We start from the raw sequence: 24,321 nt of genomic DNA on the forward strand, positions 1-24,321 counted from the left end.
AGGAGCATTATTGTATATGCTACCCGGGAGCATTCTGTGGGGAAGGCCAGAGGTTGCAGTTCTAGAATTAATGGACATTGAGACAAAAATGATCTGCAAGTACCTGGTTCTCCATTGTAGGGCTGAGATGCTGGAAGTCTCAGTTCGTGGAGAAAGGCAGTGGCAGGAGCTGAAGTAGGAGATGGCTGAGCAGGGGTAGGCACGGCTTAACAGCGCTGCATCTGTGTGGTGAGAAGGTTGAGTGCGTTGGACAGGGTGGCGAGGTTCTGGGTAATTTGTTGTAGGTCTTGTTGGTGGGACCTGAGGAGAGTCCCTTGCTGCTGAATGGCCATTCTCAGATGGGCGAGTTCCACTGGATCCATGTTGGCCAGAATGTACTGTTAGGATTGGTGGAGGTGTGGTGGAATTAGGATCCAAAAGCAGAACACATACAGTAATCCAATAAATAAGATGATTTAATCCAGAGAAGAAAGGGCATGGCAAAAAAGTAAACAAACAGGACAATAAACAAATGGCAAAAATAGTCAGGGCAAAAAGAAACAAACAACTTGACAAAAACATGAGACAGGCAAAGACAAAAATGCTAGTGTAAAAAAACATGAACAAGAAAAAACCCTTAGTGCAAAAAACCATGAACCAGAAAAAACCTTTAGTGCAAAAACCATGAACCAGAAAAAACACTAGTGCAAAAGCCATGAACAAGATAAGTAACAAGAGGAAAAAAAACATGAGAAGCAAGAGAGGCACAGAAAGGGCTAGAGTAACAAATGCAACGTTCTGGCAAAAACAGAGTCTGAGAATGGCCTTTAAATAAGCTGCAGTGAAAACCAGGAAGTAAGTTCAGAGGAGAAGGAATTCCTGTCCCGGATCCAGATTGGTGCTGGCGTGAGAGAGCCATAATCTCCGGAGTGGATATCTGGGGTGGAGCAGGACATGGCCGCTCTTATGCAAGAGTAAAGGGACTGGCACTAACAAGAGACCTACCATAAGGCTGGACCTGCCTTAATATGGCAGAGCACTAGAGAGAGAGAGTTCAGAGGGACTCTGAGCCCCAGTGTCCCTCATTAGTGTGTCTAGAAAGGTGGCTGGAGGGCAGCCCCTCTTCGGATGACCATGGGTTGGGCGCCACAGCACCAGCTGAATTGTGGGAAGGTCAGGGTTGTGATAGCAATGACCAAGGCCAAGCCTCCTGTAGCTAATCTTGTCTGAGATACGGGGATGTCACCATGCAACTCCAAATTGGTGATATTGTCTCTCCAGCTGATGTTAAGTACCCTATGGAGCATGCACGTGTAGGTGCCATTGTCAGTTGATGTTTGATAATATGAGAAAGTCCATCCATCCATCCATCCATCCATTATCTGTAGCCACTTATCCTGTCCTACAGGGTCGCAGGCAAGCTGGAGCCTATCCCAGCTGACTATGGGCGAGAGGTGGGGTACACCCTGGACAAGTTGCCAGGTTATCGAAGGGCTGACACAATGACAAACAACCATTCACACCTATGGTCAATTTAGAGCCACCAATTAGCCTAACCTGCATGTCTTTGGACTGTGGAGGAAACCAGAGCACCCAGAGGAAACCCATGCAGACACAGGGAGAACGTGCAAACTCCACACAGAAAGGCCCTCGCTGGTCACTGGGCTCAAACCCAGGACCTTCTTGCTGTGAGGTGACGGTGCTAACCACTACACCACTGTGCCACCCCAGATGAGAAAGTCTTTAAAACAAAAACAGCAGAAACTATTAAAAAGATTGAGGAACACACAACTTTATTTTTCCCCACAAATGGTCATTTCTGTTGACACTTATAATTCATGACAACAATCTGAGCAGAGGAATGAACATTTAAACATATTTAAACTTCACACTGCATCATTCCACTGGACTTGATGGTATATTCAGTGCTTATACTGTATATCTATTGATTGCTCTAAAGCAAATACTTTTATATATACAGTATAAATCATGTAAAGCCAAGAAGTGCTGCTGTGTTTACTGTTCATGCTGTGAACAGCCAAGTTGATTTGACATCACTTGCTGAACTCCAAGCTGAACTCCGAGTTAAGGAGACTGTCCTGTGTTCCCAAGTAGGAATCCTGAGTTAAGGGGGGATTTTCTTTGGTTTTTCCTAGTGAGTGGTCAGAAATTACTTCAAGGATTATCATGACATCACTTTGAAGCAATGAACTAGGCTGTTTGCTTCGTGTATTGCCTTACTCCATTATATAGATCATAAAATCAGTGTTGTGCCACACTACGGAACATAGAAAGAAAGAACAACTTTATTTATCACACACTTGTGAAATTCCTCTCTGCATTTAACCCATCTGAAGCAGTGAACACACACATGCACACACATGTGAGCAATGAGCACACACACATACCCAGAGCAGTGGGCAGCCATGCTAACAGCTCCTGAGGAGCAGTTGGGAGTTAGGTGCCTCGCTCAAGGGCACCTCAGCCCAAGACCATCCCATATTAACCTAACTGCATAGAAAGGCTTATGTGGCAGCGGGGGTGTGGTCAAACGTCGGTCTGTGACCAGAGGGCGGAATCAGGGAAGGTAAGTGGCAGAATCACTGCACCTAATGTTGATTAACGTGTGTTTGTGTGTCTTCCCCAGTGACCGCGCCCTATTTAAGGAGAGAGTGAGAGCAGAGGAGGGCTCGCTCCTGAACCAGACACCGGATGTGCGTGTGCTCATGTCTGGCTGTATGAATGTTTATGAGAGACCACTGAAAAGTGTGTAAAAATAAGAGTTACGAAACTCAGTTCTGGCCTGCCATCTTCTGTGCTCCTCCCACTCCTACGAACTGCCACAGTGGTGCCGAAACCCGGGGCATGGAGCGCAGAAGAAGAACAGCCCCATGGAGTCCTCCCCTTTTGCCGACCTGGTCCACGCCCTCGCCACGGCCCAGCAGAGCCAGCACCAGGCGCTAGTCACCCTCCGGAAGGAGCAAGAGCAACGGTTTGAGGCCCTGGTGTTGGCACAGCAGGAAGATCAACAGGCGTTCCGGCACCTCCTCGCGTCAGTGGGGTCCACCACCTCCACCACCGTGGGCCCTTCCCCCCTCACCCTAACGAAGATGGGCCCGCAGGACGACCCCAAGGCCTTCTTCACGCTCTTTGAGCAGGTAGCAGAGACCTCGGAATGGCCGGTGGAACAGCGCGTGGTGCGCCTCCTCCCCCTGCTAACGGGCGAGGTGCAGCTGGCCGCGCTACAGCTCCCCGCCGACCGCCTGCTGGTCTACGCAGACCTTCGCCGGGCCATCCTCCAGCATGTGGGGTGCACCCCTGAACAACAGCATCAGCGCTTCCGCACTTTGCACTTAGAGGAAGTCGGCCGGCCGTTTGTGTTTGGCCAGCAACTCCGGGACGCCTGCTGGTGGTGGTTGAGGGCCAACAACCGCGACACCGAGGGATCAGGTGGTACTGGAGCAGTTCATCGCTCGCCTACCAGCAGGAACCGCAGAGTGGGTCCAGTGCCACCGCCCGGCATCGATGGATCAGGCAATCGAGCTGGCAGAGGACCATTTGGCAGCTGTCCCAACGGCAGGACAGCAGACAACCTCTTCTTCCCTCTCCTCTCTCTCTCTCTCTCTCTCTCTCTCCCCTCCTGTGTCTCATCCTCGCCCTGTTCCCCCACTGCGGAGGCGGGGGCTGGTGCCACCTCAGCCGGCCTGCCCCACCTGCGGTGCCCTCCCGTTTCTCCTTTCTGTGTCTGTCTCTCCCCCCCCCCAGGTGAGTGAGCCCCAGAGCACCAGTGTAGAGAGGAAGCCCAGGCTGGTTTGCTGGCGCTGCGGGGAGCCAGGCCACCTCCAACAGCAGTGCTCGGTAATGGAGGTGGGCGCGGTGGTTTGGATCCCCGACGTGCCAGGAGCCGCCCTTGATCAGGCCGGAGCATATCGCATACCGGTGAGTGTCCAAGGGGATACATATCAGGCATTGGTGGACTCTGGCTGTAATCAGACCTCAATCCACCAAAGCCTGGTGCAAGATGAGGCATTGAGGGGAGCACAATTGGTGAAGGTGTTGTGTGTGCACGGGGATGTTCACAACTATCCTTTAGTGTCAGTCCACATTCTTTTTCAAGGGGAAAAATTTAGAGTAAAGGTGGTGGTTAATCCTCGCCTTATCCACTCGATAATTTTGGGGACTGATTGGCCAGGATTTGGGAAATTAATGAGTCATTCAGTGAAGAGTGGGTCCTGCCGTAGTTCTGCAGGGGGAGGTCCCGGTGTCGCATTGGCAGGAGCAGCTGTCACAGAGCCGTCTACGTCATCTCCGCATCAGAGAGAGGAGCCGCCAGCTGCTCCTCCTCCTTCTATTGGGGAATCCCTTGCGGATTTTCCATTAGAGCAGTTGTGAGACGAGACTCTGCGGCATGCATTTGACCAAGTGAGAGTAATTGATGGTCAAACGCTCCAGCCAAACGCCACCCCGTCCTTCCCCTACTTCTCAATTATGAAGGATAGATTATACCGAGTGACGCAGGACACTCAGACTAAAGAGCAAATCACGCAGCTTTTGATTCCAAAAAGCCGCTGGGAATTGGTATTCCAGGTGGCTCACTTTAATCCCATGGCTGGACACTTAGGGCAGGATAAGACACTAGCCCGAATAATGGCCCGGTTCTATTGGCCAGGAATTCGTGGCGATGTCCGTAAGTGGTGTACGGCGTGCCGCGAATGCCAGTTAGTAAATCCAGCGGCCATTCCAAAAGCGCCTTTGCGCCCTCTACCATTAATCGAGACCCTGTTCGAAAGGATCGGGATGGATCTCATCGGGCCATTAGATCGGTCAACATGAGGGTACCGCTTTATATTAGTTCTAGTGGACTATGCAACACGATACCCGGAAGCAGTGCCTCTTCGCAATATCTCAGCACGCAGTATTGTGGAAGCGCTCTTCCGCATTATCTCCCAAGTTGGAATCCCCAAAGAGATTCTGACTGATCAAGGCACCTCGTTTATGTCACGAACACTGAACGAACTGTATAGGTTGTTAGGCATTAAGTCAATCTGCACCGACGTTTATCACCCACAAATGGACGGTTTAGTCGAACGATTCAATCGCCCCCTCAAAAATATAATTAAGAAATTCGTAAGCGAGGAAGCACGTAATTGGGATAAATGGCTCAAACCCTTGTTGTTTGCAGTGCGAGAGGTCCCACAAGCCTCCACGGGGTTCTCCCCATTCGAATTGTTATTTGGGCGTAAGCCGCGTGGCATTTTAGACATGCTGCGAGAAAACTGGGAGGAGGGACCTTCACCAAGTAAAAATGAGATTCAGTATGTTATTGACCTGCGTGCAAAACTCCACACACTCACCCACCTAACCCAGGAGAATTTGCGGCAGGCCCAAGAATGGCAAACCCACCTGTATGACAAGGGTACGCGCCTTAGGGAGTTCGCACCAGGAGATAAAGTACTCGTACTGTTCCCCACATCGAGCTCCAAATTAATTGCCAAGTGGCAAGGACCCTTTGAGGTCACACGGCGAGTCGGGGACGTCGAATATGAGGCGAGGCGAACGGACGGGGTGGGGCGCTACAGATTTACCACCTCAATCTACTCAAACTCTGGAACAAGGAGGTCCCCGTGGCATTGGTGTCGGTGGTTCCGGAGAAGGCGGAGCTGGGGCCAGAGGTTCCAAAGGGAACATTGTCATCGCATACCTCTCCGGTCCCCTGTGGAGACCACCTCTCCCCGACCCAACTCGCGGAGGTTGCCCAGTTGCAGACCGAATTTTCGGACGTGTTCTCGCCCTTGCCCGGCCGCAACGACCTCATAGAGCACCACATTGAGACGCCCCCAGGGGTGGTAGTGTGCAGCCGCCCTTACCAGCTACCCGAACACAAGAAAAAAGTGGTTCGGGAAGAACTCGAGGCCATGCTCGAAATGGGCATCGTTGAGGAGTCCCACAGTGACTGGAGCAGCCCGGTGGTCTTGGTACCCAAGGCCGACGGGTCAGTCCGGTTCTGTGTAGACTATAGAAAAGTCAACGCGGTATCTAAATTCGACGCATACCCGATGCCTCATATTGATGAGTTGCTCGATCGACTAGGCACGGCTTGCTTTTACTCAACACTGGATTTGACAAAGGGTCCCCTTGAGTCCCCCTTGGCAGATCCCCTTGAGTCCATTATCCCGAGAAAAAACGGCCTTTTCCACACCGTTTGGCTTACACCAGTTTGTCACACTTCCTTTTGGGCTGTTTGGGGCACCCGCTTTGTTTCAGAGGCTGATGGATAGGGTCCTCCGCCCCCACGCCACCTATGCGGCTGCATACTTAGATGACATAATTATCTATAGTAATGACTGGCCGCGGCACCTACAACATCTGAGGGCCGTCCTTAGGTCGCTGAGGTGAGTGGGTCTCACAGCCAACCCGAAGAAGTGTGCAATTGGGCGGGTGGAAGTACGGTATCTGGGCTTCCACTTGGGCAACAGGCAGGTGCATCTCCAAATTAACAAGACAGCAGCAATTGCGGCCTGCCCGAGGCCCAAGACCAAAAAGGGGATGAGACAGTTCCTGGGGCTGGCTGGCTACTATCGTAGGTTTATACCTAATTATTCGGACGTCACCAGCCCGCTGACTGATCTGACTAAAGAGGGGGCACCAGATCCAGTCCAGTGGACGGAGCAATGCCAGAGGGCTTTTTCTGAGGTGAAGGCTGCACTGTGTGGGGGGCCACTGTTACACTCCCCTGACTTTTCTTTCCCCTTTATGTTACAGACGGATGCTTTGGACAGAGGGCTGGGGGCTGTTTTGTCCCAGGAGGTGGAGGGGGAGGACCGCCCAGTGCTATATATCAGTAGGAAGCTGTTGGTGCATGAGGGGCGCTACAGCACCATCGAAAAGGAGTGCCTGGCGATCAAGTGGGTGGTCCTCGCCCTCCGCTACTACCTCCTGGGGTGCTCTTTCACCCTCTGTTTGGACCACGCGCCCCTCTAGTGGCTCCACTGCATGAAGGATGCCAACGCGCGGATAACCTGTTGGTATCTGGCACTCCAACCCTTTAACTTCAAGGTGATCCACAGGCCGGGGGCGCAGATGGTCGTGGCGGACTTCCTCTCCTGTCGGGGGGGGGGGGGGGGGGGGAGTCCACTGCAGGCCGGCCGGCCGCCTGGCCTGAGTTGGGTGGTGGGGGTATGTGGCAGCGGGGGCGTGGTCAAGGGTCGGTCTGTAACCGGAGGGCGGAGTCAGGGAAAGTAAGTGGTAGAATCACTGCACCTGATGTTGATTAACGTGTGTTTGTGTGTCTTCCCCAGTGACCGCACCCTATTTAAGGAGAGAGCGAGAGCAGAGGAGGGCTCTCTCCTGAACCAGACACCGGATGTGCGTGTGCTCGTGTCTGGCTGTATGAATGTTTATGAGAGACCACTGAAAAGTGTGTAAATGTAGCCCCTGCCCTATGAACTGAGGAATCACCTTGACTATTAGGGCAGGCTCTGGGTTCTTAATTTTGTTGGTGTGTGGTGCCGTATTAAACTTAATAAAATGTAACTAAGGAGGAGACTCTCTTTTTCCTTCTTTTCATAAATAAGGTAAGCACATAAGTTATTTGGGTGCCTCCACATAGTAGAACTTAAAATTAAATAATGTAAAATCCTACTAAGAACAAACAGAAATTCCTCCAAGTTTAACTTGTCTTTTTTATATGAATAACGTAATAAATACAAAGCAAATTATTTCACATTTAACATAAACCCTTGTGTGCACACAACCCAAAAAAACAAACGGTGCAGGCCTGAATCGTGGCTTGTGAGCGGTGAGGTCTTAAACCGGGTGACCGCTTCACTTAAACAAGCGAAATAAAATGCAATGGGTCGATCCGGTGTATTTGTAATTGTTCGTACTCACAGTTGGTCCTCAGTCAGTTTGTATACTACTTGTCAGGAATGTGGATGAATGCTGTGAATAAATGAGGAGGGAGAGAGGAAAGAAAAACCCAGGGACTGCTGACTGGTCACACCCGCTGCCACTAGCCGCCACTCACCATTGAGGGTAAACAAAAAAAGGTCCAAGATGTGTGTCCTGGTCTGGATTCCCTGGCGAGCATATACATACGGCTCTAAATCACTCATATTCATAGTCTCTGCGCAATTCCACGAGCTCTTTCCGAGTTCACATAGCATACCTCAGTACACACATTAAACACAGAGTAACGTTAGGCTACTACATTCAACTGTGTGTAAACACACTACTAGCATGTTAGCACAAGCTAGACGCTCATCACGTTTAGCATTCATCATCACAAACCGTAGTAAAACAGTCCGTATTTACCACAACTTCCATAAACATTTACCTTCAGTACACCTTAGTATGCCCTGTTCCTCTGGTAAACTCTGCATTTAACCCTGGAAATGAAGGCAATACTCAGCACGATAGCACACGCTATATCGCATGCGTTTTTCCCACTCATGTGTCCCGTCTCTCTCTGTCGTTGTTCCCTGTAAGTCCCGGATGTCCCACCCCCTTAGCCTGTTTGATTGGATGAGAGGTTTTCATAACTATGGAAACCGAGCAAACTGACAGGTAGAATAAGGATACAAATGAGTACATCAGATGTCTATACACCGTAATAAACAACATTGCTTTTTAACATATAATTCTCACATGTAATGTCAGCCATAGTTATTTTTAACCTTTTGTATGAAATATGAACTAACATGGATTTTATGTAATTATCTCAATCACAAATAAATGCATTTTAATATAATTAACTTATAAACAGAACTTATTACTTATTTATCTGAACTTATTTATTGCTTATTTATCTTTTTAGATGTTTTTTTAATCTAGACAGGGCTACATAAAAATAAGAGTTAGGAAACTCAGTTCTGGCCTGCCGTCTTCTGTGCTCCTCCCACTCCTATGAACTGCCACAGCTTATAATAAGATAAAAATTTACCTCACAAGTAGGTAGATACCTAGCTAGCATTTTGCTAACATTGCTTGACGGGAGACACGTATCATAGTTAAAACAGTTCACAAATTTTACATAATACTTTGGAAGTAATTTTTATCTAATACATATATATGTTTATTATTATTCACCAAAGTCTCTGATATTTAGCAATAATACATAGCTTTTGCATTTACCTTCTTTGTGTGATTCCCCTGGCTATTTACGTGCTGCCCTTGGTTTCCAGAACTTTCTGACGAAATCATCCCAGATGGACCATGTGGGCTGTGGAAGAACAGATGTCAGTCTAGAATGCAGGTTACAGCTGCAGATCCTCAGGAACTTTAAAGAATATAGAGTTCATCTGAAAAGAAAAAAAAAAAACTATTTTAAAATCAACATAAAATTTAAATGACAATGGCAATCGTTTAAGTATATACAATCAGTGATTGAATTTAGATTTTCAAGAAATCTTTCATTTGTTGATGGATGACACTGGAAACATTTATTCATTTTGGTTGTCTACAACACTATAAATTTTCTGTGGCCCTGAGGAGCTTTGAGTTACTCACACACACACACACACACACACACACACACACACACACACACACACACACACACACACAAAAAAAAAACCTCTGTACTGCCATTTATCTTAATTTTCTCTTTGTGCAGGCTGATAATTATTGCAATCAGCAGTAATGGAGTCTTATCAGGCTCATGGAGGGAAAAGGTGAAAGTGAAATTCAGGTTGGTGGACTTGGACGATCTGCCCATGCGATTGAATAAATTAGTCGATCACAAGCCTTCTGACAGATCTCATCTCATCTCATTATCTCTAGCCGCTTTATCCTTCTACAGGGTCGCAGGCAAGCTGGAGCCTATCCCAGCTGACTACGGGCGAAAGGCGGGGTACACCCTGGACAAGTCGCCAGGTCATCACAGGGCTGACACATAGACACAGACAACCATTCACACCTACAGTCAATTTAGAGTCACCAGTTAACCTAACCTGCATGTCTTTGGACTGTGGGGGAAACCGGAGCCCCCGGAGGAAACCCACGCGGACACGGGGAGAACATGCAAACTCCGCACAGAAAGGCCCTCGCCGGCCCTGGGGCTCGAACCCAGGACCTTCTTGCTGTGAGGCGACAGCGCTAACCACTACACCACCGTGCCGCCCCTTCTGACAGATTTCTGTTGAAAATGTGCACAAGTCTAGTGAAGAATTGCAAATCATGAAAACCCTATATTTCATTGAAAATAGTACAAAGACAACATATCAAATGTTGAAACTGAGAATATTTTTTTTCTTTTTAATATGCGCTTATTTTGAATTTGATGTCAGCAACACATTTCAGAAAAGTTGAGACAGGGGCAACAAAAGACTGAAAAAGTTGTGTAATGCTAAAAAAAAAATTATTAATTAGCAACAGGTCAGTAAGATGATTGGGCATAAAAAGAGCACCTAAAAGAGGCAGAGTCTCTCAAAAGTAAAAATAGGGATGGGTTCACCGCTCTGTGAAAGACTGCGTGGGCAAACAGTGCAACAATTTAAGAATAACATTCCTCAATGTAAAATTGCAAAGAATTTGGGGATCACATCATCTATGGTACATAATATCATTAAAAGTTTCAGATAATCTGGAGAAATCGCTGTATGCAAGAGATAAGGCTGAAAACTGACATTGGATGCCTGTGATCTTCAGGCCGTCAGGAGACACTGCATTAAAAGCAGATACATGTCTGTAGTGGAAATCACTGTATGGGCTCAGGAACACTTCAGAAAACCATCATCCGTGAAAACAGTTCATTACTGCATCCACAAATGCAAGTTAAAACCAGATATAAACAATATCCAGAAACACCACTACCTTCTCTGGGCCTGAGCTCTTTTACGATGGACTGAGGTGAAGTGGAAAATTGTCCCGAGGTCTGAGAAATCAAAAATAGAAATTCTTTTTAGAAATCATGGACACCACATCCTCCAGGCTAAAGAGGAGGGGGACCATCCAGCTTGTTATCAGTGCACAGTTCAAAAGCCAGCATCTGTCATGGTATGAAGGGGCATTAGTGCACATGACATGGGTAACTTGTACATCTGAGAAGGCATCATTAACGCTTAATGATATATACAGGTTTCAGAGCAATATGCTGCTATCCAGACAAAATCTTTTTCAGGGAAGGCCTTCCTTCTTTCAGCAAGACAATGCCAAACTGCTTTCTACACATATTAAAACTGCATGGCTCTGTAGTAAAAGTCCAGGTGCTTACACTTCTTTTTTTTTTAATCAAAATGCTGCCATGCTTTCCTACATTACCCACTATGCCTTTCAGCTACTTTTTGATACTGGTGGTAGTGGGATTTTGACCTTGCTTTCATCTTTATACTAAAGAGATTGATGCAGCGGCACTTTAGTCTGTCCTTTTGCCTGTCCGGATGTCTCACCTCCTCTTTAGTATATTCTGCTCAAAACAGATCAGCTTCCAAAACTTCAACTTTCATGTTAATACCACTGTCAACATTGTCATGTTATAGATGTGTAAAATACTTCACATGTTCTGTCCTCAGAAGGTGAAGCAACATAGCAAAAAAAGTGAAGAAAGAGGGGGAAAATGAGAACATGATTCTCTTTCTGTGTTCACTCATGACAATAAAATTACTCATGTCTATTGCAATGACTTCACTTATTTATACTTGTTTATTCTTGTTTCCACAGTATTTTAATCAGCCAATCAGGAATCATATTCATGTGATGAAGTGCTATAGAGACCGATTTATTGTCAAAGTGTCTTCATATTGATGAAAAACCTCATGATTCTATGGCACATGGAAGGCTACTGTCTGGAATTTTAGCTTAAATCATGATTGAAAAAAAATCAACTCTCAGCAGCAGTTAATAGAACAAGTAGATGTGTTCATCCACCAAATAACAAGTGTACATCTGTATTTTTATACATTATTACAATTACAAAGATGCCTATTCTCGTTCAGAAATATGGAAACTGTACATCATTGGAAAGCCTGGTTACAGCAGGTTATATTTGGCTTAAGAGTAGATCTTTCCTGATTAAAAAAAGAACAGATTTTGCTTGCAGCTTGTGAGGAGGAGATGTCACCTTTCACAAATAACATATTTGTTTTCATTCATTAAAAAAAGCTGCTACTGGGGTTTTATAGCTAATAATGTTGGAGCAGTATTCAAAGATGGAGGAGGTTTCTAAGCAGAATGTCTAAATATCTTTTACATAGGGTCCAAAATCCTTAGGCACATGTAAAGAAAAAGAAATGCTGTAGACCAAAAATGGCTTAAAAATAATGAAATGAAATGAAATGTTTCAACATAAAAACTATAAAAAGTAATCAGTAAGCCACAACAAATGAAACAAAGCCAATGTTTGGTGTGAGACAACCCTTTGCTTTAAAAAAAAAAATAGTAGTTTCAGGTACAGTGAGTGTAGTTTTATAAGGAAATGAGCTGTAGGTTTTACTGAGCATCTTGCAGAACCAGCCACAGTTCTTCTGGACATTTTGTCACACTTGCTTCTTCATTTTGCACCAAAATCCAGTAGCCTTCATTATGTTTTCTTTTTTAATCTGAAAAGTGCTCTCTTATGGAATATGCTGCTCAGGTACAAACGTTTTTTTTTTTTCTCTAACATTTAATTTATTTGCTGGAACATGAACATTTGGAACCTAAAATGTTTTTATACTGATTCGATAATGTAGAAGTCATAAAATAGAAATTGATAGTTTGCATGAAAAAAAATAGGGTGCCTAAGACTTTTGCACAGTACTTTTTTACTAGCGTGTGAAGATCTATCCTATCACAGAGAGCAACTTTATGAAGGTATCTTTACCGTGCATTGACCTCTAAACTGTGAAAATAGTCAGAGATGCTTTTATTAGCTCTTCACCTAATGGCAGCCAAATCGGTTTGTCTGACCACCACTTTATTTACCGGAAATAAACTCACAAGCAAAAGTTATGTGTCTGAATACAACCGATAGAGGAAACTAATCAAGAAGGAAGACAAAACAGGGGCACGCTCAATCTGGGCTGTACAGTTTTGTGGGTTGAACAACATGTTTCCTCAAAACAGTATGAAACATTGTGGGCTTTGAGGTATGTTTTTTTTCTCGTTTGGTGGCTGTATCAGAGGTGTTACCCAATCAGCAGTGGTGTGTAGCCTACAGTATATAAATCCACTATATTAAAAAGGCAGTGCGAACAATGGATCTTACTAATGTCCTCTACAAATACATCCATTGCAACTTGGTGGATGCAACTACTGAAGACATTAGAAGACATGTTTAGAATAAAATACAGGCTTGAAAAAACACCAGGAATGGCTTTCTCAGCTGCCATAGTTGCAACGCTTATGTAACACAACAGGGTGTTCAATGCACCAACATTTCTGCTATGTTTTGTCGGGGCTGAACCTAGCCCAGGTCAGAGTGAGTAACAGGGCATGTGACAGGTCATGTGATCTGTACTAGTCTGTAAGGGCTGATGAGAAATGAAGTCCAAGGTGGATGAAAGATCAAATGAAAATAAAGATTAAATACTGTTGAGTGTTTGAAGGTTCTTATCTGTGGTGGGTTTCCCAAAAGCCTCTTAATGCTAAGAGCATCTTAACCAGGAGAGAGAGTGTTCATTGTGATACTCACTCTACCATTTAACAATGATCTTTGTGCTACGATGCTTTTGGGAAACCCACCCCTGACCATTAAACATGTTCTTAATCTCATTAAACATCTAATGAATGGTAATGATAACTCAGCAGATAAAGACATTTTGAATCTATTAAGACCACATTTTGATTATGAATGCATATTTCTAGCTAGAAGGGCATTTGTTAGAGTGCATACCTTCACCAAGCCACATATTATCAACATCAAAATCAAATTACTTGAACCTAGGATAATACTGAAGCTGTACACCAAATTTCATCCAAATCTGTTCACTACTTTTTGAGTTACATTGGGAACAGACAAACAAACAAACAAACAAACAAACAAACAAACAAACCGAAAACAATACCTCGTCCCCTGGTGGACTCCGTCCCGAGCGAGGTAACAAACAGAAGTGAAAACAGAACCTCCTCCGACAAAGTCTGTGGAGGTAAATATACATAAATATGAATATAAATGCATATTTTAAAAGCTTTTATTTTTCTGAATTTATTCTTTAATGTCCAAAATACAATTTCACTTTTGGTTTTAAAAATCGGACACGCCTCCTCAACATGTTTAGCTTCAAATTTAATTGTAAAACATTTCACAATGTAAAATACATGGGGAAGTATAGTTAACAGTTCTTCCACGAAATCAAGTCGTACATGAGCTGATAGCCGATGAGGCACAGAGTGCCAAGTTGGCTATATGTATGACAAGATTGAATGAGTGGAATAACTCTTTTATTCTATCCACATTCACTGGATTTTGAGAAACAGAGTATTTTTATTTTTTGCAAATTCAATAAATAAAAACTTTACACAAAATGTCTGACAAAATAATTTCCACTTAGAATGTAAACAAACTGATAAATGCTATAATAATAAATCTTGAAAATAAAAAAAGATATGTTCTTACCATCAAATACTTTATTCAATATTTTGTTCCTTTTTTTTTGGGGGGGGGGGTTCATGTAGAGTTTTTATTTTGTCCTCGGTTGGTTCAGCAACATGCTCCACCATTTTGTTTTTCTCTACTCACAGTATATGAGCTGATAGCCTAGTAGTAGAGTAGCCAATCAGAGCACGTGATTGCTCATATCTGGTGAATGTGGATAGAATAATACTGCAACCACACTAAAAGGTTTTTACATGTCTGCTAGCTGATGTTCAGTCACACAAGAAACGTCAGTTTATTAAGCACGTAGCTAGCTAATATCAGTAATATGTAATGATAATGCTAGATGATGCTAGCCATAAGATGAAAACTTTCTCATCAAAACCAACAAAACCAATAATAGAGTAGCACTGTATCTATTTTATACTTTTACTTTTCATTACTCTCATGAAGGTGATGTAGAGCATCTACGGCTTTTTCCTGGATAATGACTGGCTGGTAGATAGATGTTTATCTGTGAGTTCAGACCATAGGCGGTCTTTCCATTGGGCAAAGTCGGGCAATTGCCCTGAGCCTCGTCCAATCAGGGACCTCGTCGTCGCATTACGGTATTCCTGTTTTCCTGCATGCTATACATCATCATTTACTATGTAATAATTCATTGTGATTATACATATTTTCCACTCGACATGAACCACATTGCTACGAAAATAATAAAAGCAATAAAGCATGATTCACATGTAATCCTACAGCTAAATTCACAAGCAAAACCACCAGTATGTGACATGATGTCACGCACAGCTATCTGGCTTCGCTCTTTCTCAGAGCCGTAGTGTCTGAAGTAACCTAGGCAATGACGCGAGCAGGCTGAATATATGCACCAGCACCATCTAGCTCTAGCTGCAGAGCCCTCGTAAAATTTTTTGTTAAAGTAAAATCAGAATGAAACGATTTCTAAGTGGCAGTGAGAAAAGGAAGAGGAAAAAGGATAGCGAACAGTTTGTTGAAAAGCTACCGAAATTAACAACCTTCTTCCACACAAGTTCTTCCACCGAAGAAGAACCCAGGGCCAGCACATGTAATGAGCTGGGTTTTGCCAACAGCAATGCTAGCTGCAGTGGTAGTCATAGAGATATCGATATTATACCACCAGCATCACAAATTAACTCGTCTCGCAACGAGCATGAGGCAGAAGAAGAAGCAGGCAATCAATCCACTGATGACACGGCCACAGAATCGGTGAGTGAAGCTGAAAACATTAATGTGATTAGCAGACGTGAAAGCCCCATAGTCACTATCAGTGAAGATCCAGCCTTATGGCCAGCAAAGTTAACAGACACAGAGAGAATTTAAATAGTTAAAAAAGGTCCAGTGCAAATTAAGAACTTTGCTTTCCCACCCAATGTGCAGGTCTCATCCAGTGTAGCCACCACCACCCATGAGACTGATAGATGGGCACACTGACAGCAGCACACATAGACAGACAGGCAGACACACACACACACACACACACACACACACACACACACACACACACAGCTTATATTCAGATATTCAGTGATCTTTATTGGGTTTTTTTCAATCATTTACATGTGTTCACAATAAATATTGTTCGTCAGTACGTATGATTCATCATCTCATTATTATTACAGATGTATGGGTTGGGGTTGAGGGGGGCCTCCAAATTGTCCTTTGCCCAGAGCCTCAGATTTCCTAAAACCGCCCCTGGTTCAGACCTAAAACTCTTTATTTTATATAAATATTACACACACACACACACACACACACACACACACACACACACACACACACACACACACAATAACACCAGAGGAGAGTAAAACATCCCTCAGTGATGAGGTTTTGGACAAAATGGCAGATTATGAGACTGAGAACATGATTTTTGGTCATGCCGCCTACTACTGTACCAGCTGACCCCAACATAACCTGTGTTTTTATAAACACAATTTAATCCAATGTTTTGTTCTTGTCTTACACTTGCCTGCGCATGTAAAAACAGTCATGATGAGCTGCATTGTGCTCCATTTCTGTGATCTCATCTGCACAGGCAAGAAGCACAAAAAGTACTTTCACAGAGGAACTGAAATACCACTACCTTAACCTTCATACTCTTTCATATGATTTGAGTTTTATGAATTTGATTTCTGATTGGTCAGATGTTGATTAATTGTCTATAAGTGCAGTTCTTACCAGAAACACAGGTTTACACTCACTGGCCACTTTAATAGGAACTTGTTCTTGTTTCTAAGAGTCCTGTTCTTGGCTTCAGGAGTGGAACATTAGGTGTATAACTCCACACTCACTACTGGGGAGTTGTGCCCATGCGTTCTAAGGCTAAGATAGCTAAGTGCTAGCTAGAATGATTGAGTTATCTGTCCAGGAAAATGACACATTATCTAACCTTGCTCTATCTTGCAGTTGCACTCACTAGGCAGGCTTTCTTTTACTTTTCCGCTGGCTTTTAGCTGGCGGGAGAGCCGAGTCCATCATGCTTGCCCACATGACTTGTTTTGGTTAAAAGTAGGTCAAACATGCCCCACTGTGGTCATGTGATATTGTTGCTCACTTGCTTCGGCAATCTCCGGAATCGTAAAATGTGGGACACTTTTTATCTCGGCAAAGCATTCACACATAGGATACATGGTGTGTGTGTGTGTCTGTGTGTGTGTGCGCGCGCAGCAGTGAAACATTTCAAAACTCCAACAGCAATTGGAGCATTTTGCCCAGAATTCAACTTTGTAGTCAAAACCTTTAACTGTCTATAACAACTGGGGAAAAAATAAATAAATAAATAAATAAATAAATAAAACAACTAGCTTAGCTTTTTTCCTGCCAGAATCCCCTACTTTTCCTTTAATTCAGTGACGAGCACAGACAGTGATGTTCTGATGATGCAGTTCCAAATGCTCAAGGCCAGTCTAGTGTACTACTACGCACATTCCATTTTCTTGAATTGCAGCTGTGTGTGTGTGTGTGTGTGTGTGTGTGTGTGTGTGTGTGTGTGTGTGCACTCGTACTTGATACATACTGAGGACCAGAATATGTTTTTTACCAACAGAATTCTGACATTTTTGGGAAGTGAGGACATTTTGGCTGGTCCTCACTTTTTCAAAGGACTGTCTGAGAGTTTAGATTTAGTTTTAAGGTTTAGGTTCGAAATAGGTTTAGATTAGGATTAGGGTAAGGGCTGGGGTTAAAGGTCCCATGGCATGAAATTTTCACTTTCTGAGGTTTTTTAACGTTAAAATGAGTTCCTCTGACCTTCTTAAGTCACCCCAGTGGCTAGAAATTTCATAATGTGTAAACCAAACTATGCCCAACATTTGAGAATGGCGCGTCAAAACGGCGCGTTGATAAGCTCTTCTCTTTACTACGTCAGCAAGGGAGATGATCCCCACGCCCCCACCTCTGGATTCCCACCCACTGTATGGATTGCCCCGCCCAGTTGTAGTGAGGAGACCATAGAGGACACAACATGGCATCACCTAAGCGAGCGAAACATGGAAATTGCACTGTACATGTATGTGACAACACAGAAAAGAGTCTGTTTTTACTGCCGACGGGAGAGCCCCTGAAGATGCAGTGGCTTAATTTTATTTACTTCAATAATACGTCGTCGAGTCTACCTAAGACGGTGTATGTTTGTCGGAAGCATTTTCCTGAGGAATGTTTCCACAACTTGGGACAGTACAGGGCAGGTTTTGCACATCAACTGTCACTGAAGCCTGGGTCCGTACCAAGCATCCCTGCCACATCAGCAACAAACGCCGAACAAGTAAGTGTATAACTGGTAGTTTTGCCGTGTTTTAAAATTGGTGCGTTAGCCTAGCAATGGCTACATTAGCTGTGCAGCTAACCGCTTCCTGCAGTTAGCCAGGTAATCTGCGCTACAAAACTAAAGAGCATGCAGCATGCTCTGTTAAACTGAGTTTAGTCTGGAAATTGACTGTAACTTATGAGCTTATGTTTGACTATTGCTCCGCAATGCATGTCTTCTGTTGGATAAGCGCTATGTTGCTGTAGTTGCTGCTTCTATCCTCTTTGGTTATGGAGTGTGTGTTCAAGCCTAGGGTATTATACGTTCGTAAACTACCACTCTGAACACTCTCACTCTCTGTTCTCTGTGTCACATTGAGTTTACGAAAGGAGTCCGAGGGAGAACGGGGTTTTGTCTTAGCAGCGTGGCTACAGGCGCTGATAGCAGCAAGTATGTGTGTGCACAGCTTGGTCAAGCCCCTCCCCCTCCCCCCATGGCCCGCCCCCACCCTCTACCCTTCCCCGCCTCCTGCTTCTCATTAGCAAAACGACGCACTGGGAAAAGCGCTGAAATGGGGCTTTCTCCCAGGAGGCTATATTTACGTGCCGAGGGTTCATTTCGAGAAAGGCTGTGGATATAACATCCAGAAGCCTCCACGAGCCTGTTTAAAGCATCAACAAACCACCATGCCATGGGACCTTTAAGTATGTAGTTGTGATGGTTAAGCAGTGTTGTTGTCAAGTCACTAAACCTTGAGTCTGAGTCCAGTCTCAAGTCCCCAGTGTTCAAGTCCGAGTCAAGTCCAAGTCATTAAAGAAAATTTCGAGTCGAGTCCACTGTTGATCCTAGCTGAGTCTGACACAAGCCCCGCTATCAACAGAGCAATGGACATAGCGTGTCACTTATTTCTCTGGGTGGAGTCTTGCCAAATGACGATTGAAGTTCGAGGTTGTCCCTGTCATCTCCTTGATAGTTCTTCTACATATGGAACACATAGCAGTGAATTTTTTTCCCACTGCACAAGAAGTCTGTATAAGCAAAGTGGACAATCCTAGGGGCTTCTCTCCAGGGATTTTAGCGCCATTAATGTTAGTTTGTTCCTGAACATGACATATGCACAGGTGAATGTGCATTATCTTGCACGAAATTAGTATAAAAATTAATGTAGATATAAATATCTTATGCCAAATTATTATGGCATGTGACAAAAAAAATAAAGAAAAAAATCTGAGTTCTCGTCTCCAATGTACAAGTCCGAATGCAATTAATGCACGAGTCCAAGTCTGAGTCATCAGTGCTCAAGTCCAAGTCGAGTCATAAGTCCTTAAAATTAGGGCATGAGTCGGACTCGAGTACTACAAGCCTGTGGTTAAGGTTAGGGTAAAGGGCTAGGGAATGCATTATGTCAATGAGTCCCCACAAAGGTAGAAGTACAAGTTAGTGCGTGCGTGTGTGTGTGTGTGTGTGTGTGTATACTGTTGAGGACCAAATATCCCCACAAGGATAGTAAAATCTGACAATTTCGACCCTGTGGGGACATTTGCATGGTCCCCACAAGGAAATTGCTATTTGTTTGGTTTTTGTTTGTTTGTCTTTCCCAACATAAATAAATAAATAAATAAATAAATAAATAAATAGCCACAAAGTTTCCTTTTCATTACTGAGGTTAAGGTCAGGTTTAGGTTAAGGTGCAGGCACAGCATTAATTAACTGCAATAATAATGATATCAATGGAAAGTCCTCACAAGGATAGTGAGACAAGTGTGTGTGTGTGTGTGTATGTGTGTGTGTGTGTGTGTGCGTGCACAAATGCAAACTCTTGCTTTAGGTTTATGTAACCTGTACGTGGGAAGCTCAGTGACTGTGCAAACATGAAAATGTCACTGTGCACTCAGTGAACATGTCCATTACTGCCCTTAATCCTCTGGTCAGGATTGACTGGATTTATTTGCATTAAAAAAAAAAAAAGCCTACATGCTTTATCCCTTTTTACAAGCTAGCATATGATGCACCAAAGTTTTGTGTCATACAAGGTAAACTGCTCCAAAGAATAGAAATCCCTGGGTGAAGTCATTTCTTCTCTCTTTCATTATTTTTTTCTTCACATTTTGCTTTTCAGGCTGCAGGCACAAGCCAGGATTTATTCAACAAAATCGTATCTCTTTCATCCTGAGGTGCAAATACCCTGAAGAACAATAACCCAGTGGACGTCATTGTGGTCACACACAAAAGAAGAACGGCTCCAAAAGAGAACAGCTATCCTAGAGAACACTGCTGATGGAGCTGGATCAAAGCATGTGTATGTGGAGTGTGTTTAAGTTTTAAAGATAAGAAGACACTCATGATGGGTCCAGATAAAAGATGTGCACCTTATGAGAGGCCACAGAAATAACACACCTGCTCTACATGTACCAGAAAAAGTTGGGATATTTTCCAAAATGCAATAAAAACAAAAATCTGTGATTTGTTAACTCAGTTCTTCTTCTTTCAGCTGCTCCCATTAGGGCTCGCCACAGCTGATCGTCTTTCATAATTTATGATCCTCATACTTGATTTGGCATAAGTTTTAATACCAGATGCCCTTCCTGACACAACCCTCTGCAATCTTTGTGGGCTTGGCACTAAGTGGCTGGGTATTTTTACCTAATCTGTATGTCTTTGGACTGTGGGGGAAACCGGAGCAAACCCATGTAGACATAGGGAGAACATGCAAACTCCACACAGAAAGGCCCTCGTCAGCCACTGGGCTCAAACCCAGGATCTTCTTGCTGTGAGGCAACAGTGCTAATCACTACACCAATGTGCCACCAGTGTAGAAACAGTCATTTTCATTACATTACATTACAGGCATTTAGCAGACACTCTTATCTAGAGCAACATACCCAGAGCAGCCTGGGGACAGTTGGGGGCATTATGAGCCTGTCAGTGTAAAAACAAGCAGGTTACTTTGATGTGGAAGCCATGGCCTAAAGCGAAGCAGCTCTGGGACCAAACGCTTGCCAGTTCAATTACCAGGACCAGCAGGAATGACTGAAGTGCCCTTGAACAAGACACCTAACCCTGCTGTGGATATGTCAGGGTCCTGTTGTACGTCACTCTGGATAAGAGTATCAGCAAAATGCCTGTAATGTAATGTGGATGATTGCCCTGTAAATTACATTATATAGCCGGTTGCAATTACAGTGTTCTAACTCAATACTGGACTGATTTCAATTGTTTTTTTTTTTCTTTCCATAGAAATATTTGGACCCAAAGAGATTGGAAAATAGGGCCCAGGTCAAAAAATCCTGGAGTTTAATATCAGATACTTCAAAACACCTTTGCAACTGTCAATCATTCCAGATTCATGGTGATTGGATCATCTGCCATTTTGATCTAGAAAAATTCTCTATTGCTCTATTTTTTAATGATCCATACTAGAATATTCTGATGTTCACCCTTTGAGGTCTGAGGGGCAAATTGGGAAATTGGGTGGCTGTGACATTTTGGACTTTTTAGGCTGCAATAATATGTAAAGTTTAAATGTATTATATGCATTTAAAATACTTGTTTCAAAGGAACATGCAAACTTTAAATGATTGTGTTGAAGATGTTCAGAAATCTTATGAAAACTTTAATTACCGGCCATGGCTGTATACATTGTTGACAAGCAGGGTGGGACAAATGCTGACATAAGAGTCCAAATCGGTAAGGTGAGTTCAGCTTTCCAACAGCTGAAGAAAGTTTGGGGCTCCACAGACCTGACTATTAGCATCAAGATCAGGATTTTCAAAACCATCATGAAGCCTGTTCTATTGTACTGAGCCGAGACCTGGAGAACCAAAGTCACAACATGAAGAGAATCCAGACATTCATCAGTACTTGCCTCAGAAGGATTCTCTGCATCTGCTAGCCTGATACCATCAGCAACCAAGAACTGTGGTGGAGAACAAAACAGCAGCCTGTGGAAGAGGAGATCCTCCAGAGATGTTGGTGATGGATAGACTACACTCTCCAAACACCTGCTTCTAGCACCACAAGACAAGCCCTTACCTGGAACCATCCATTATCCATAACTGCTTATCCTGTGCAGGATTGTGGGCAAGCTGGAGTCTATCCCAGCTGACTATGGGCAAGAGGCGGGGGACACCCTGGACAAGTCACCAGGTCATCACAGGGCTGACACATAGAGACAAACAACAATTCACACTCACATTCACACCTACAGTCAATTTTGAGCCATCAATTAGCCTAACCTGAATGTTTTTGGACTGGGGGGGAAACCAGAGCACCCAGAGGAAACCCATGCAGACACAGGGAGAACATGCAAAATCCACACAGGAAGGCCCCTGTCGACTAGCCTGGCTAACGCGACTTCAAAGCTCTCCGAGCTATTGGTCTGGCCAAGATATTAAGCCCAACCATTTCCCAGAGCCCGTGGTTGACCCGCCTCCCTGAAATGCCTCAGTTTGCTACTGGTCGAAGCCAGAAAAGGCTGTGACGAAGCTTAAACCAATCACATCACTCTTTCCTCTGACGTATGCGATGCGACGGGGCTAACTGGTAGATTAAACTCTTACCGAAGCCGGTCGGGAGCAAGGCGAAAATGTCCTTCCTTTCAATAAATATCTCCAGGGCTGCTCTTTGCTCCGTTTTCAATGAGAACTTCCCGTTGAATGCTTTCAATACAGCATCTATGCGTAATAGATGCGGAAGCGTGAATGAAGCGCTTCCGGCATAGATTCTGTAAACAATCTATGGCTTCCGGTCGCAGTTCAACTACGTCAGTGCCTTGAACATGCCTCTACCCAGGGCCGTTGGAGATGCTCAAAGTTGATTGGTTCCAGATTTTTCGGGAGCTTGGAAGAGCTGTAGATAGCTTGCCTGGCCAGACTAAGCTCGCAACAGGCCCTCGTGTTGCGTCACACTTAGGATGGGCGGGCCCAGGCTACCTGTCGACCACTGGGCTCAAATCCAGAACCTTCATGCTATGAGGAGACAGTGCTAACCACTCCACCACCGTGCCACCCTCCTACTTGGAACCCTCAAGGGAAAAGAAAAGAGGCCATCCAAAAATCACTTGGCACCAAGACCTGGAGGTGAATAATCAAGAAGATGGGCCATACTTGGGGCAGTTGGAATGAATGACATAGGATTGTGATGCCTGGAGAGCTCTTGTTGGTGGCCTATGCCCCAGACAGGGACAACAGGTGGAGATGAGATGATGGCTATATAGATGCAGAAGCTCTGACACAAAATGCATTGATGCTTGGCAAGTCTGCTATTACAAGAGGCAGAGCTTATTTTATGAGGCAACATGATTGACAGGCAAGTAAAACTGACTTCTTGTCCTGATTACTTGGCCGTTAGTGGTCCATAGAGACTTCTCACCCGAGTGGACTGTTTTATTGACCATTTTATTGACTTCTGCCAGAAAATGCTTTGTCCTTAATGTCCCACCTTTAATTTTGAAAAAGGAAAGAGAAACCCTACAATTTCTACAGCACTGTATGATGCACAATTGTAGCACAGTGAAGCCTTAAATCCTTTGTGTGCTGTTTGTGACTAATTGACCTTGAACTTACCCACAATAAGTTTTAACCTGACTTCAGTTGTATTCAAGTGAAAGAGTGGTGAACTGTTTGTGGGTGTTGTTTTTCTAATAAATTAAATTACACAGAAAGTCATGATGAACTTTATGTCAATCCTAGCTTCCGGTTGATTCCACCCTTGAGTTAAAGCAACAGAAAATGACCTGCTGTAACTCATGCCTACACTCAGAATCCTTTGTAGGAGGGTGTGCAGAAGCTGCCCACATGCTTTGCTGTGCGTAGGATAAACCTCATGCTCCTTTAATTTCCAGGTGTATTCGTCATTCTCAACTAAAAAGTATTGATGTACCTGGTAGAAACATTTTCTATCATTATGATTGACTTGATCCGGGTTTCTTGCAAAAGCAAACTTAAAGAGAACATGGCACCATTTCTATGGCATTCCATTGAGATTACAGATGGATGTGCTTGACCCACGTTGACATCAATCAATTTCCTTGTCACCTCTGCTTCATCATGAG

This window comes from Neoarius graeffei, chromosome 2, assembly GCF_027579695.1.
Source record: "Neoarius graeffei isolate fNeoGra1 chromosome 2, fNeoGra1.pri, whole genome shotgun sequence".
NCBI lineage: Eukaryota > Metazoa > Chordata > Actinopteri > Siluriformes > Ariidae > Neoarius > Neoarius graeffei.